The sequence below is a fragment of the Buteo buteo genome, chromosome 23 (genome assembly GCF_964188355.1).
Source record: "Buteo buteo chromosome 23, bButBut1.hap1.1, whole genome shotgun sequence".
Lineage (NCBI taxonomy): Eukaryota > Metazoa > Chordata > Aves > Accipitriformes > Accipitridae > Buteo > Buteo buteo.
The window spans coordinates 9,079,366-9,094,348 of NC_134193.1; positions in this window are offsets into that span (position 1 = coordinate 9,079,366).

Here is a 14,983-nt window from a genome sequence, read left to right on the forward strand (position 1 = left end):
GGCACCTTCCTTGTGGGACAAGGAGCCGGACGTTTGCCTTTTCGGAAGGAGCGTCTGCCGAGTACAAGCGCCGTGAGATGTGCAGCCTGTGGGCAAGCACAGATCCCCAGTGCTGTTGTGCCTGTGCATAGGGTGCACGGGGACAGTGAAGAGCAGCAAGAGCTTTCAGGGCTGGCACCTTCCTTGTGGGACAAGGAGCCGGACGTTTGCCTTTTCGGAAAGAGGCTCTGCTGAGAACGAACACCGTGAGGTGTACCGTTCCTGTCTAAGCACAGATCCCCAGTGCTGTTGTGCCTGTGGATAGGGTGCCCGGGGACAGTGAAGAGCAGCAAGAGCTTTCAGGGCTGGCACCTTCCTTGTGGGACAAGGAGCCGGACGTTTGCCTTTTCGGAAGGAGCGTCTGCCGAGTACAAGCGCCGTGAGATGTGCAGCCTGTGGGCAAGCACAGATCCCCAGTGCTGTTGTGCCTGTGCATAGGCTGCACGGGAACAGTGAAGAGCAGCAAGAGCTTTCAGGGCTGGCACCTTCCTTGTGGGACAAGGAGCCGGACGTTTGCCTTTTCGGTAAGAGGCTCTGCTGAGAACGAACACCGTGAGGTGTACCGTTCCTGTCTAAGCACAGATCCCCAGTGCTGTTGTGCCTGTGGATAGGGTGCACGGGGACAGTGAAGAGCAGCAAGAGCTTTCAGGGCTGGCACCTTCCTTGTGGGACAAGGAGCTGGACGTTTGCCTTTTCGGTAAGAGGCTCTGCTGAGAACGAACACCGTGAGGTGTACCGTTCCTGTCTAAGCACAGATCCCCAGTGCTGTTGTGCCTGTGCATAGGCTGCACGGGAACAGTGAAGAGCAGCAAGAGCTTTCAGGGCTGGCACCTTCCTTGTGGGACAAGGAGCCGGACGTTTGCCTTTTCGAAAGGAGCGTCTGCCGAGTACAAGCGCCGTGAGATGTGCAGCCTGTGGGCAAGCACAGATCCCCAGTGCTGTTGTGCCTGTGCATAGGCTGCACGGGGACAGTGAAGAGCAGCAAGAGCTTTCAGGGCTGGCACCTTCCTTGTGGGACAAGGATCCGGACGTTTGCCTTTTCGGTAAGAGGCTCTGCTGAGAACGAACACCGTGAGGTGTACCGTTCTCGTCTAAGCACAGATCCCCAGTGCTGTTGTGCCTGTGCATAGGCTGCACGGGAACAGTGAAGAGCAGCAAGAGCTTTCAGGGCTGGCACCTTCCTTGTGGGACAAGGAGCCGGACGTTTGCCTTTTCGGAAGGAGCGTCTGCCGAGTACAAGCGCCGTGAGATGTGCAGCCTGTGGGCAAGCACAGATCCCCAGTGCTTTTGTGCCTGTGGATAGGGTGCACGGGGACAGTGAAGAGCAGCAAGAGCTTTCAGGGCTGGCACCTTCCTTGTGGGACAAGGAGCCGGACGTTTGCCTTTTCGGAAAGAGGCTCTGCTGAGAACGAACACCGTGAGGTGTACCGTTCCTGGGCAAGCACAGATCCCCAGTGCTGTTGTGCCTGTGCATAGGCTGCACGGGGACAGTGAAGAGCAGCAAGAGCTTTCAGGGCTGGCACCTTCCTTGTGGGACAAGGAGCCGGACGTTTGCCTTTTCGGAAGGAGCGTCTGCCGAGTACAAGCGCCGTGAGATGTGCAGCCTGTGGGCAAGCACAGATCCCCAGTGCTGTTGTGCCTGTGCATAGGCTGCACGGGAACAGTGAAGAGCAGCAAGAGCTTTCAGGGCTGGCACCTTCCTTGTGGGACAAGGAGCCGGACGTTTGCCTTTTCGGTAAGAGGCTCTGCTGAGAACGAACACCGTGAGGTGTACCGTTCCTGGGCAAGCACAGATCCCCAGTGCTGTTGTGCCTGTGGATAGGGTGCACGGGGACAGTGAAGAGCAGCAAGAGCTTTCAGGGCTGGCACCTTCCTTGTGGGACAAGGATCCGGACATTTGCCTTTTGGGTAAGAGGCTCTGCTGAGAACGAACACCGTGAGGTGTACCGTTCCTGGGCAAGCACAGATCCCCAGTGCTGTTGTGCCTGTGGATAGGGTGCCCGGGGACAGTGAAGAGCAGCAAGAGCTTTCAGGGCTGGCACCTTCCTTGTGGGACAAGGAGCCGGACGTTTGCCTTTTCGAAAGGAGCGTCTGCCGAGTACAAGCGCCGTGAGATGTGCAGCCTGTGGGCAAGCACAGATCCCCAGTGCTGTTGTGCCTGTGCATAGGCTGCACGGGGACAGTGAAGAGCAGCAAGAGCTTTCAGGGCTGGCACCTTCCTTGTGGGACAAGGAGCCGGACGTTTGCCTTTTCGGAAGGAGCGTCTGCCGAGTACAAGCGCCGTGAGATGTGCAGCCTGTGGGCAAGCACAGATCCCCAGTGCTGTTGTGCCTGTGCATAGGGTGCACGGGGACAGTGAAGAGCAGCAAGAGCTTTCAGGGCTGGCACCTTCCTTGTGGGACAAGGAGCCGGACGTTTGCCTTTTCGGTAAGAGGCTCTGCTGAGAACGAACACCGTGAGGTGTACCGTTCCTGTCTAAGCACTGATCCCCAGTGCTGTTGTGCCTGTGCATAGGCTGCACGGGAACAGTGAAGAGCAGCAAGAGCTTTCAGGGCTGGCACCTTCCTTGTGGGACAAGGAGCCGGACGTTTGCCTTTTCGGAAGGAGCGTCTGCCGAGTACAAGCGCCGTGAGATGTGCAGCCTGTGGGCAAGCACAGATCCCCAGTGCTGTTGTGCCTGTGGATAGGGTGCACGGGGACAGTGAAGAGCAGCAAGAGCTTTCAGGGCTGGCACCTTCCTTGTGGGACAAGGAGCCGGACGTTTGCCTTTTCGGAAAGAGGCTCTGCTGAGAACGAACACCGTGAGGTGTACCGTTCCTGTCTAAGTACAGATTCCCAAAGCTGTTGTGCCTGTGGATAGGGTGCCCGGGGACAGTGAAGAGCAGCAAGAGCTTTCAGGGCTGGCACCTTCCTTGTGGGACAAGGAGCCGGACGTTTGCCTTTTCGGAAGGAGCGTCTGCCGAGTACAAGCGCCGTGAGATGTGCAGCCTGTGGGCAAGCACAGATCCCCAGTGCTGTTGTGCCTGTGCATAGGGTGCACGGGGACAGTGAAGAGCAGCAAGAGCTTTCAGGGCTGGCACCTTCCTTGTGGGACAAGGAGCCGGACGTTTGCCTTTTCGGAAGGAGCGTCTGCCGAGTACAAGCGCCGTGAGATGTGCAGCCTGTGGGCAAGCACAGATCCCCAGTGCTGTTGTGCCTGTGCATAGGGTGCACGGGGACAGTGAAGAGCAGCAAGAGCTTTCAGGGCTGGCACCTTCCTTGTGGGACAAGGAGCCGGACGTTTGCCTTTTCGGAAAGAGGCTCTGCTGAGAACGAACACTGTGAGGTGTACCATTCCTGGGCAAGCACAGATCCCCAGTGCTGTTGTGCCTGTGGATAGGGTGCCCGGGGACAGTGAAGAGCAGCAAGAGCTTTCAGGGCTGGCACCTTCCTTGTGGGACAAGGAGCCGGACGTTTGCCTTTTCGGAAGGAGCGTCTGCCGAGTACAAGCGCCGTGAGATGTGCAGCCTGTGGGCAAGCACAGATCCCCAGTGCTGTTGTGCCTGTGCATAGGCTGCACGGGGACAGTGAAGAGCAGCAAGAGCTTTCAGGGCTGGCACCTTCCTTGTGGGACAAGGAGCCGGACGTTTGCCTTTTCGGTAAGAGGCTCTGCTGAGAACGAACACCGTGAGGTGTACCGTTCCTGTCTAAGCACAGATCCCCAGTGCTGTTGTGCCTGTGGATAGGGTGCACGGGGACAGTGAAGAGCAGCAAGAGCTTTCAGGGCTGGCACCTTCCTTGTGGGACAAGGAGCCGGACGTTTGCCTTTTCGAAAGGAGCGTCTGCCGAGTACAAGCGCCGTGAGATGTACAGCCTGTGGGCAAGCACAGATCCCCAGTGCTGTTGTGCCTGTGCATAGGGTGCACGGGGACAGTGAAGAGCAGCAAGAGCTTTCAGGGCTGGCACCTTCCTTGTGGGACAAGGAGCCGGACGTTTGCCTTTTCGGTAAGAGGCTCTGCTGAGAACGAACACCGTGAGGTGTACCGTTCCTGTCTAAGCACAGATCCCCAGTGCTGTTGTGCCTGTGCATAGGCTGCACGGGAACAGTGAAGAGCAGCAAGAGCTTTCAGGGCTGGCACCTTCCTTGTGGGACAAGGAGCCGGACGTTTGCCTTTTCGGAAGGAGCGTCTGCCGAGTACAAGCGCCGTGAGATGTGCAGCCTGTGGGCAAGCACAGATCCCCAGTGCTGTTGTGCCTGTGCATAGGGTGCACGGGGACAGTGAAGAGCAGCAAGAGCTTTCAGGGCTGGCACCTTCCTTGTGGGACAAGGAGCCGGACGTTTGCCTTTTCGGTAAGAGGCTCTGCTGAGAACGAACACCGTGAGGTGTACCGTTCCTGTCTAAGCACAGATCCCCAGTGCTGTTGTGCCTGTGCATAGGCTGCACGGGAACAGTGAAGAGCAGCAAGAGCTTTCAGGGCTGGCACCTTCCTTGTGGGACAAGGAGCCGGACGTTTGCCTTTTCGGAAGGAGCGTCTGCCGAGTACAAGCGCCGTGAGATGTGCAGCCTGTGGGCAAGCACAGATCCCCAGTGCTGTTGTGCCTGTGCATAGGCTGCACGGGGACAGTGAAGAGCAGCAAGAGCTTTCAGGGCTGGCACCTTCCTTGTGGGACAAGGAGCCGGACGTTTGCCTTTTCGGTAAGAGGCTCTGCTGAGAACGAACAACGTGAGGTGTACCGTTCCTGTCTAAGCACAGATCCCCAGTGCTGTTGTGCCTGTGGATAGGGTGCACGGGGACAGTGAAGAGCAGCAAGAGCTTTCAGGGCTGGCACCTTCCTTGTGGAACAAGGAGCAGGACGTTTGCCTTTTCGAAAGGAGCGTCTGCCGAGTACAAGCGCCGTGAGATGTGCAGCCTGTGGGCAAGCACAGATCCCCAGTGCTGTTGTGCCTGTGGATAGGGTGCACGGGGACAGTGAAGAGCAGCAAGAGCTTTCAGGGCTGGCACCTTCCTTGTGGGACAAGGAGCCGGACGTTTGCCTTTTCGGAAGGAGCGTCTGCCGAGTACAAGCGCCGTGAGATGTACAGCCTGTGGGCAAGCACAGATCCCCAGTGCTGTTGTGCCTGTGCATAGGGTGCACGGGGACAGTGAAGAGCAGCAAGAGCTTTCAGGGCTGGCACCTTCCTTGTGGGACAAGGAGCCGGACGTTTGCCTTTTCAGAAAGAGGCTCTGCTGAGAACGAACACCGTGAGGTGTACCGTTCCTGTCTAAGCACAGATCCCCAGTGCTGTTGTGCCTGTGGATAGGGTGCACGGGGACAGTGAAGAGCAGCAAGAGCTTTCAGGGCTGGCACCTTCCTTGTGGGACAAGGAGCCGGACGTTTGCCTTTTCGGAAGGAGCGTCTGCCGAGTACAAGCGCCGTGAGATGTGCAGCCTGTGGGCAAGCACAGATCCCCAGTGCTGTTGTGCCTGTGCATAGGCTGCACGGGAACAGTGAAGAGCAGCAAGAGCTTTCAGGGCTGGCACCTTCCTTGTGGGACAAGGAGCCGGACGTTTGCCTTTTCGGTAAGAGGCTCTGCTGAGAACGAACACCGTGAGGTGTACCGTTCCTGTCTAAGCACAGATCCCCAGTGCTGTTGTGCCTGTGGATAGGGTGCACGGGGACAGTGAAGAGCAGCAAGAGCTTTCAGGGCTGGCACCTTCCTTGTGGGACAAGGAGCCGGACGTTTGCCTTTTCGAAAGGAGCGTCTGCCGAGTACAAGCGCCGTGAGATGTACAGCCTGTGGGCAAGCACAGATCCCCAGTGCTGTTGTGCCTGTGCATACGGTGCACGGGGACAGTGAAGAGCAGCAAGAACTTTCAGGGCTGGCACCTTCCTTGTGGGACAAGGAGCCGGACGTTTGCCTTTTCGGTAAGAGGCTCTGCTGAGAACGAACACCGTGAGGTGTACCGTTCCTGTCTAAGCACAGATCCCCAGTGCTGTTGTGCCTGTGCATAGGCTGCACGGGAACAGTGAAGAGCAGCAAGAGCTTTCTGGGCTGGCACCTTCCTTGTGGGACAAGGAGCCGGACGTTTGCCTTTTCGGAAGGAGCGTCTGCCGAGTACAAGCGCCGTGAGATGTGCAGCCTGTGGGCAAGCACAGATCCCCAGTGCTGTTGTGCCTGTGCATAGGGTGCACGGGGACAGTGAAGAGCAGCAAGAGCTTTCAGGGCTGGCACCTTCCTTGTGGGACAAGGAGCCGGACGTTTGCCTTTTCTAAAGGAGCGTCTGCCGAGTACAACCGCCGTGAGATGTGCAGCCTGTGGGCAAGCACAGATCCCCAGTGCTGTTGTGCCTGTGGATAGGGTGCACGGGGACAGTGAAGAGCAGCAAGAGCTTTCAGGGCTGGCACCTTCCTTGTGGGACAAGGAGCCGGACGTTTGCCTTTTCGGTAAGAGGCTCTGCTGAGAACGAACACCGTGAGGTGTATCGTTCCTGGGCAAGCACAGATCCCCAGTGCTGTTGTGCCTGTGGATAGGGTGCACGGGGACTGTGAAGAGCAGCAAGAGCTTTCAGGGCTGGCACCTTCCTTGTGGGACAAGGAGCCGGACGTTTGCCTTTTCGAAAGGAGCGTCTGCCGAGTACAACCGCCGTGAGATGTGCAGCCTGTGGGCAAGCACAGATCCCCAGTGCTGTTGTGCCTGTGGATAGGGTGCACGGGGACAGTGAAGAGCAGCAAGAGCTTTCAGGGCTGGCACCTTCCTTGTGGGACAAGGAGCCGGACGTTTGCCTTTTCGGTAAGAGGCTCTGCTGAGAACGAATACCGTGAGGTGTACCGTTCCTGTCTAAGTACAGATTCCCAAAGCTGTTGTGCCTGTGGATAGGGTGCACGGGGACAGTGAAGAGCAGCAAGAGCTTTCAGGGCTGGCACCTTCCTTGTGGGAGAAGGAGCCGGACGTTTGCCTTTTCGGTAAGAGGCTCTGCTGAGAACAAACACCGTGAGGTGTATCGTTCCTGGGCAAGCACAGATCCCCAGTGCTGTTGTTCCTGTGCATAGGCTGCACGGGGACAGTGAAGAGCAGCAAGAGCTTTCTGGGCTGGCACCTTCCTTGTGGGACAAGGAGCCGGACGTTTGCCTTTTCGGAAAATTGCAATGCCGAGAACGAACACCGTGAGGTGTATCGTTCCTGGGCAAGCACAGATCCCCAGTGCTGTTGTGCCTGTGCATAGGGTGCACGGGGATAGTGAAGAGCAGCAAGAGCTTTCAGGGCTGGCACCTTCCTTGTGGGACAAGGAGCCGGACGTTTGCCTTTTCGAAAGGAGCGTCTGCCGAGTACAAGCGCCGTGAGATGTGCAGCCTGTGGGCAAGCACAGATCCCCAGTGCTGTTGTGCCTGTGCATAGGCTGCACGGGGACAGTGAAGAGCAGCAAGAGCTTTCAGGGCTGGCACCTTCCTTGTGGGACAAGGAGCCGGACATTTGCCTTTTCGGTAAGAGGCTCTGCTGAGAACGAACACCGTGAGGTGTACCGTTCCTGTCTAAGCACAGATCCCCAGTGCTGTTGTGCCTGTGCATAGGCTGCACGGGGACAGTGAAGAGCAGCAAGAGCTTTCAGGGCTGGCACCTTCCTTGTGGGACAAGGAGCCGGACGTTTGCCTTTTCCGTAAGAGGCTCTACTGAGAACGAACACCGTGAGGTGTACCGTTCCTGTCTAAGCACAGATCCCCAGTGCTGTTGTGCCTGTGCATAGGCTGCACGGGAACAGTGAAGAGCAGCAAGAGCTTTCAGGGCTGGCACCTTCCTTGTGGGACAAGGAGCCGGACGTTTGCCTTTTCGGAAGGAGCGTCTGCCGAGTACAAGCGCCGTGAGATGTGCAGCCTGTGGGCAAGCACAGATCCCCAGTGCTGTTGTGCCTGTGCATAGGCTGCACGGGAACAGTGAAGAGCAGCAAGAGCTTTCAGGGCTGGCACCTTCCTTGTGGGACAAGGAGCCGGACGTTTGCCTTTTCGGAAAGAGGCTCTGCTGAGAACGAACACCGTGAGGTGTACCGTTCCTGGGCAAGCACAGATCCCCAGTGCTGTTGTGCCTGTGGATAGGGTGCACGGGGACAGTGAAGAGCAGCAAGAGCTTTCAGGGCTGGCACCTTCCTTGTGGGACAAGGAGCCGGACGTTTGCCTTTTCGGAAGGAGCGTCTGCCGAGTACAAGCGCCGTGAGATGTGCAGCCTGTGGGCAAGCACAGATCCCCAGTGCTGTTGTGCCTGTGGATAGGGTGCCCGGGGACAGTGAAGAGCAGCAAGAGCTTTCAGGGCTGGCACCTTCCTTGTGGGACAAGGAGCCGGACGTTTGCCTTTTCGGTAAGAGGCTCTGCTGAGAACGAACACCGTGAGGTGTACCGTTCCTGTCTAAGCACAGATCCCCAGTGCTGTTGTGCCTGTGGATAGGGTGCACGGGGACAGTGAAGAGCAGCAAGAGCTTTCAGGGCTGGCACCTTCCTTGTGGGACAAGGAGCCGGACGTTTGCCTTTTCGAAAGGAGCGTCTGCCGAGTACAAGCGCCGTGAGATGTACAGCCTGTGGGCAAGCACAGATCCCCAGTGCTGTTGTGCCTGTGCATAGGGTGCACGGGGACAGTGAAGAGCAGCAAGAACTTTCAGGGCTGGCACCTTCCTTGTGGGACAAGGAGCCGGACGTTTGCCTTTTTGGTAAGAGGCTCTGCTGAGAACGAACACCGTGAGGTGTACCGTTCCTGTCTAAGCACAGATCCCCAGTGCTGTTGTGCCTGTGCATAGGCTGCACGGGAACAGTGAAGAGCAGCAAGAGCTTTCTGGGCTGGCACCTTCCTTGTGGGACAAGGAGCCGGACGTTTGCCTTTTCGGAAGGAGCGTCTGCCGAGTACAAGCGCCGTGAGATGTGCAGCCTGTGGGCAAGCACAGATCCCCAGTGCTGTTGTGCCTGTGCATAGGGTGCACGGGGACAGTGAAGAGCAGCAAGAGCTTTCAGGGCTGGCACCTTCCTTGTGGGACAAGGAGCCGGACGTTTGCCTTTTCGGTAAGAGGCTCTGCTGAGAACGAACACCGTGAGGTGTACCGTTCCTGGGCAAGCACAGATCCCCAGTGCTGTTGTGCCTGTGCATAGGCTGCACGGGAACAGTGAAGAGCAGCAAGAGCTTTCTGGGCTGGCACCTTCCTTGTGGGACAAGGAGCCGGACGTTTGCCTTTTCGGAAGGAGCGTCTGCCGAGTACAAGCGCCGTGAGATGTGCAGCCTGTGGGCAAGCACAGATCCCCAGTGCTGTTGTGCCTGTGCATAGGCTGCACGGGGACAGTGAAGAGCAGCAAGAGCTTTCAGGGCTGGCACCTTCCTTGTGGGACAAGGAGCCGGACGTTTGCCTTTTCGGTAAGAGGCTCTGCTGAGAACGAACACCGTGAGGTGTACCGTTCCTGTCTAAGCACAGATCCCCAGTGCTGTTGTGCCTGTGCATAGGCTGCACGGGAACAGTGAAGAGCAGCAAGAGCTTTCAGGGCTGGCACCTTCCTTGTGGGACAAGGAGCCGGACGTTTGCCTTTTCGAAAGGAGCGTCTGCCGAGTACAAGCGCCGTGAGATGTGCAGCCTGTGGGCAAGCACAGATCCCCAGTGCTGTTGTGCCTGTGCATAGGCTGCACGGGGACAGTGAAGAGCAGCAAGAGCTTTCAGGGCTGGCACCTTCCTTGTGGGACAAGGATCCGGACGTTTGCCTTTTCGGTAAGAGGCTCTGCTGAGAACGAACACCGTGAGGTGTACCGTTCTCGTCTAAGCACAGATCCCCAGTGCTGTTGTGCCTGTGCATAGGCTGCACGGGAACAGTGAAGAGCAGCAAGAGCTTTCTGGGCTGGCACCTTCCTTGTGGGACAAGGAGCCGGACGTTTGCCTTTTCGGAAGGAGCGTCTGCCGAGTACAAGCGCCGTGAGATGTGCAGCCTGTGGGCAAGCACAGATCCCCAGTGCTGTTGTGCCTGTGGATAGGGTGCCCGGGGACAGTGAAGAGCAGCAAGAGCTTTCAGGGCTGGCACCTTCCTTGTGGGACAAGGAGCCGGACGTTTGCCTTTTCGGTAAGAGGCTCTGCTGAGAACGAACACCGTGAGGTGTACCGTTCCTGGGCAAGCACAGATCCCCAGTGCTGTTGTGCCTGTGCATAGGCTGCACGGGGACAGTGAAGAGCAGCAAGAGCTTTCAGGGCTGGCACCTTCCTTGTGGGACAAGGAGCCGGACGTTTGCCTTTTCGGAAGGAGCGTCTGCCGAGTACAAGCGCCGTGAGATGTGCAGCCTGTGGGCAAGCACAGATCCCCAGTGCTGTTGTGCCTGTGCATAGGCTGCACGGGAACAGTGAAGAGCAGCAAGAGCTTTCAGGGCTGGCACCTTCCTTGTGGGACAAGGAGCCGGACGTTTGCCTTTTCGGAAAGAGGCTCTGCTGAGAACGAACACCGTGAGGTGTACCGTTCCTGGGCAAGCACAGATCCCCAGTGCTGTTGTGCCTGTGGATAGGGTGCACGGGGACAGTGAAGAGCAGCAAGAGCTTTCAGGGCTGGCACCTTCCTTGTGGGACAAGGATCCGGACATTTGCCTTTTCGGTAAGAGGCTCTGCTGAGAACGAACACCGTGAGGTGTACCGTTCCTGGGCAAGCACAGATCCCCAGTGCTGTTGTGCCTGTGGATAGGGTGCCCGGGGACAGTGAAGAGCAGCAAGAGCTTTCAGGGCTGGCACCTTCCTTGTGGGACAAGGAGCCGGACGTTTGCCTTTTCGAAAGGAGCGTCTGCCGAGTACAAGCGCCGTGAGATGTGCAGCCTGTGGGCAAGCACAGATCCCCAGTGCTGTTGTGCCTGTGGATAGGGTGCACGGGGACAGTGAAGAGCAGCAAGAGCTTTCAGGGCTGGCACCTTCCTTGTGGGACAAGGAGCCGGACGTTTGCCTTTTCGGAAAGAGGCTCTGCTGAGAACGAACACCGTGAGGTGTACCGTTCCTGTCTAAGCACAGATCCCCAGTGCTGTTGTGCCTGTGCATAGGCTGCACGGGAACAGTGAAGAGCAGCAAGAGCTTTCAGGGCTGGCACCTTCCTTGTGGGACAAGGAGCCGGACGTTTGCCTTTTCGGAAGGAGCGTCTGCCGAGTACAAGCGCCGTGAGATGTGCAGCCTGTGGGCAAGCACAGATCCCCAGTGCTGTTGTGCCTGTGGATAGGGTGCACGGGGACAGTGAAGAGCAGCAAGAGCTTTCAGGGCTGGCACCTTCCTTGTGGGACAAGGAGCCGGACGTTTGCCTTTTCGGTAAGAGGCTCTGCTGAGAACGAACACCGTGAGGTGTACCGTTCCTGTCTAAGCACAGATCCCCAGTGCTGTTGTGCCTGTGCATAGGCTGCACGGGAACAGTGAAGAGCAGCAAGAGCTTTCAGGGCTGGCACCTTCCTTGTGGGACAAGGAGCCGGACGTTTGCCTTTTCGGAAGGAGCGTCTGCCGAGTACAAGCGCCGTGAGATGTGCAGCCTGTGGGCAAGCACAGATCCCCAGTGCTTTTGTGCCTGTGGATAGGGTGCACGGGGACAGTGAAGAGCAGCAAGAGCTTTCAGGGCTGGCACCTTCCTTGTGGGACAAGGAGCCGGACGTTTGCCTTTTCGGAAAGAGGCTCTGCTGAGAACGAACACCGTGAGGTGTACCGTTCCTGTCTAAGTACAGATTCCCAAAGCTGTTGTGCCTGTGGATAGGGTGCACGGGGACAGTGAAGAGCAGCAAGAGCTTTCAGGGCTGGCACCTTCCTTGTGGGACAAGGAGCCGGACGTTTGCCTTTTCGGAAGGAGCGTCTGCCGAGTACAAGCGCCGTGAGATGTGCAGCCTGTGGGCAAGCACAGATCCCCAGTGCTGTTGTGCCTGTGCATAGGGTGCACGGGGACAGTGAAGAGCAGCAAGAGCTTTCAGGGCTGGCACCTTCCTTGTGGGACAAGGAGCCGGACGTTTGCCTTTTCGGAAGGAGCGTCTGCCGAGTACAAGCGCCGTGAGATGTGCAGCCTGTGGGCAAGCACAGATCCCCAGTGCTGTTGTGCCTGTGCATAGGGTGCCCGGGGACAGTGAAGAGCAGCAAGAGCTTTCAGGGCTGGCACCTTCCTTGTGGGACAAGGAGCCGGACGTTTGCCTTTTCGGAAAGAGGCTCTGCTGAGAACGAACACCGTGAGGTGTACCGTTCCTGTCTAAGCACAGATCCCCAGTGCTGTTGTGCCTGTGGATAGGGTGCCCGGGGACAGTGAAGAGCAGCAAGAGCTTTCAGGGCTGGCACCTTCCTTGTGGGACAAGGAGCCGGACGTTTGCCTTTTCGGAAGGAGCGTCTGCCGAGTACAAGCGCCGTGAGATGTGCAGCCTGTGGGCAAGCACAGATCCCCAGTGCTGTTGTGCCTGTGCATAGGCTGCACGGGAACAGTGAAGAGCAGCAAGAGCTTTCAGGGCTGGCACCTTCCTTGTGGGACAAGGAGCCGGACGTTTGCCTTTTCGGTAAGAGGCTCTGCTGAGAACGAACACCGTGAGGTGTACCGTTCCTGTCTAAGCACAGATCCCCAGTGCTGTTGTGCCTGTGGATAGGGTGCACGGGGACAGTGAAGAGCAGCAAGAGCTTTCAGGGCTGGCACCTTCCTTGTGGGACAAGGAGCTGGACGTTTGCCTTTTCGGTAAGAGGCTCTGCTGAGAACGAACACCGTGAGGTGTACCGTTCCTGTCTAAGCACAGATCCCCAGTGCTGTTGTGCCTGTGCATAGGCTGCACGGGAACAGTGAAGAGCAGCAAGAGCTTTCAGGGCTGGCACCTTCCTTGTGGGACAAGGAGCCGGACGTTTGCCTTTTCGAAAGGAGCGTCTGCCGAGTACAAGCGCCGTGAGATGTGCAGCCTGTGGGCAAGCACAGATCCCCAGTGCTGTTGTGCCTGTGCATAGGCTGCACGGGGACAGTGAAGAGCAGCAAGAGCTTTCAGGGCTGGCACCTTCCTTGTGGGACAAGGATCCGGACGTTTGCCTTTTCGGTAAGAGGCTCTGCTGAGAACGAACACCGTGAGGTGTACCGTTCTCGTCTAAGCACAGATCCCCAGTGCTGTTGTGCCTGTGCATAGGCTGCACGGGAACAGTGAAGAGCAGCAAGAGCTTTCAGGGCTGGCACCTTCCTTGTGGGACAAGGAGCCGGACGTTTGCCTTTTCGGAAGGAGCGTCTGCCGAGTACAAGCGCCGTGAGATGTGCAGCCTGTGGGCAAGCACAGATCCCCAGTGCTTTTGTGCCTGTGGATAGGGTGCACGGGGACAGTGAAGAGCAGCAAGAGCTTTCAGGGCTGGCACCTTCCTTGTGGGACAAGGAGCCGGACGTTTGCCTTTTCGGAAAGAGGCTCTGCTGAGAACGAACACCGTGAGGTGTACCGTTCCTGGGCAAGCACAGATCCCCAGTGCTGTTGTGCCTGTGGATAGGGTGCACGGGGACAGTGAAGAGCAGCAAGAGCTTTCAGGGCTGGCACCTTCCTTGTGGGACAAGGAGCCGGACGTTTGCCTTTTCGGAAGGAGCGTCTGCCGAGTACAAGCGCCGTGAGATGTGCAGCCTGTGGGCAAGCACAGATCCCCAGTGCTGTTGTGCCTGTGCATAGGCTGCACGGGAACAGTGAAGAGCAGCAAGAGCTTTCAGGGCTGGCACCTTCCTTGTGGGACAAGGAGCCGGACGTTTGCCTTTTCGGTAAGAGGCTCTGCTGAGAACGAACACCGTGAGGTGTACCGTTCCTGGGCAAGCACAGATCCCCAGTGCTGTTGTGCCTGTGGATAGGGTGCACGGGGACAGTGAAGAGCAGCAAGAGCTTTCAGGGCTGGCACCTTCCTTGTGGGACAAGGATCCGGACATTTGCCTTTTCGGTAAGAGGCTCTGCTGAGAACGAACACCGTGAGGTGTACCGTTCCTGGGCAAGCACAGATCCCCAGTGCTGTTGTGCCTGTGGATAGGGTGCACGGGGACAGTGAAGAGCAGCAAGAGCTTTCAGGGCTGGCACCTTCCTTGTGGGACAAGGAGCCGGATGTTTGCCTTTTCGGAAGGAGCGTCTGCCGAGTACAAGCGCCGTGAGATGTGCAGCCTGTGGGCAAGCACAGATCCCCAGTGCTGTTGTGCCTGTGCATAGGCTGCACGGGGACAGTGAAGAGCAGCAAGAGCTTTCAGGGCTGGCACCTTCCTTGTGGGACAAGGAGCCGGACGTTTGCCTTTTCGGTAAGAGGCTCTGCTGAGAACGAACACCGTGAGGTGTACCGTTCCTGTCTAAGCACAGATCCCCAGTGCTGTTGTGCCTGTGCATAGGCTGCACGGGAACAGTGAAGAGCAGCAAGAGCTTTCAGGGCTGGCACCTTCCTTGTGGGACAAGGAGCCGGACGTTTGCCTTTTCGGAAGGAGCGTCTGCCGAGTACAAGCGCCGTGAGATGTGCAGCCTGTGGGCAAGCACAGATCCCCAGTGCTGTTGTGCCTGTGGATAGGGTGCACGGGGACAGTGAAGAGCAGCAAGAGCTTTCAGGGCTGGCACCTTCCTTGTGGGACAAGGAGCCGGACGTTTGCCTTTTCGGTAAGAGGCTCTGCTGAGAACGAACACCGTGAGGTGTACCGTTCCTGTCTAAGCACAGATCCCCAGTGCTGTTGTGCCTGTGCATAGGCTGCACGGGAACAGTGAAGAGCAGCAAGAGCTTTCAGGGCTGGCACCTTCCTTGTGGGACAAGGAGCCGGACGTTTGCCTTTTCGGAAGGAGCGTCTGCCGAGTACAAGCGCCGTGAGATGTGCAGCCTGTGGGCAAGCACAGATCCCCAGTGCTGTTGTGCCTGTGGATAGGGTGCACGGGGACAGTGAAGAGCAGCAAGAGCTTTCAGGGCTGGCACCTTCCTTGTGGGACAAGGAGCCGGACGTTTGCCTTTTCGGTAAGAGGCTCTGCTGAGAACGAACACCGTGAGGTGTACCGTTCTCGTCTAAGCACAGATC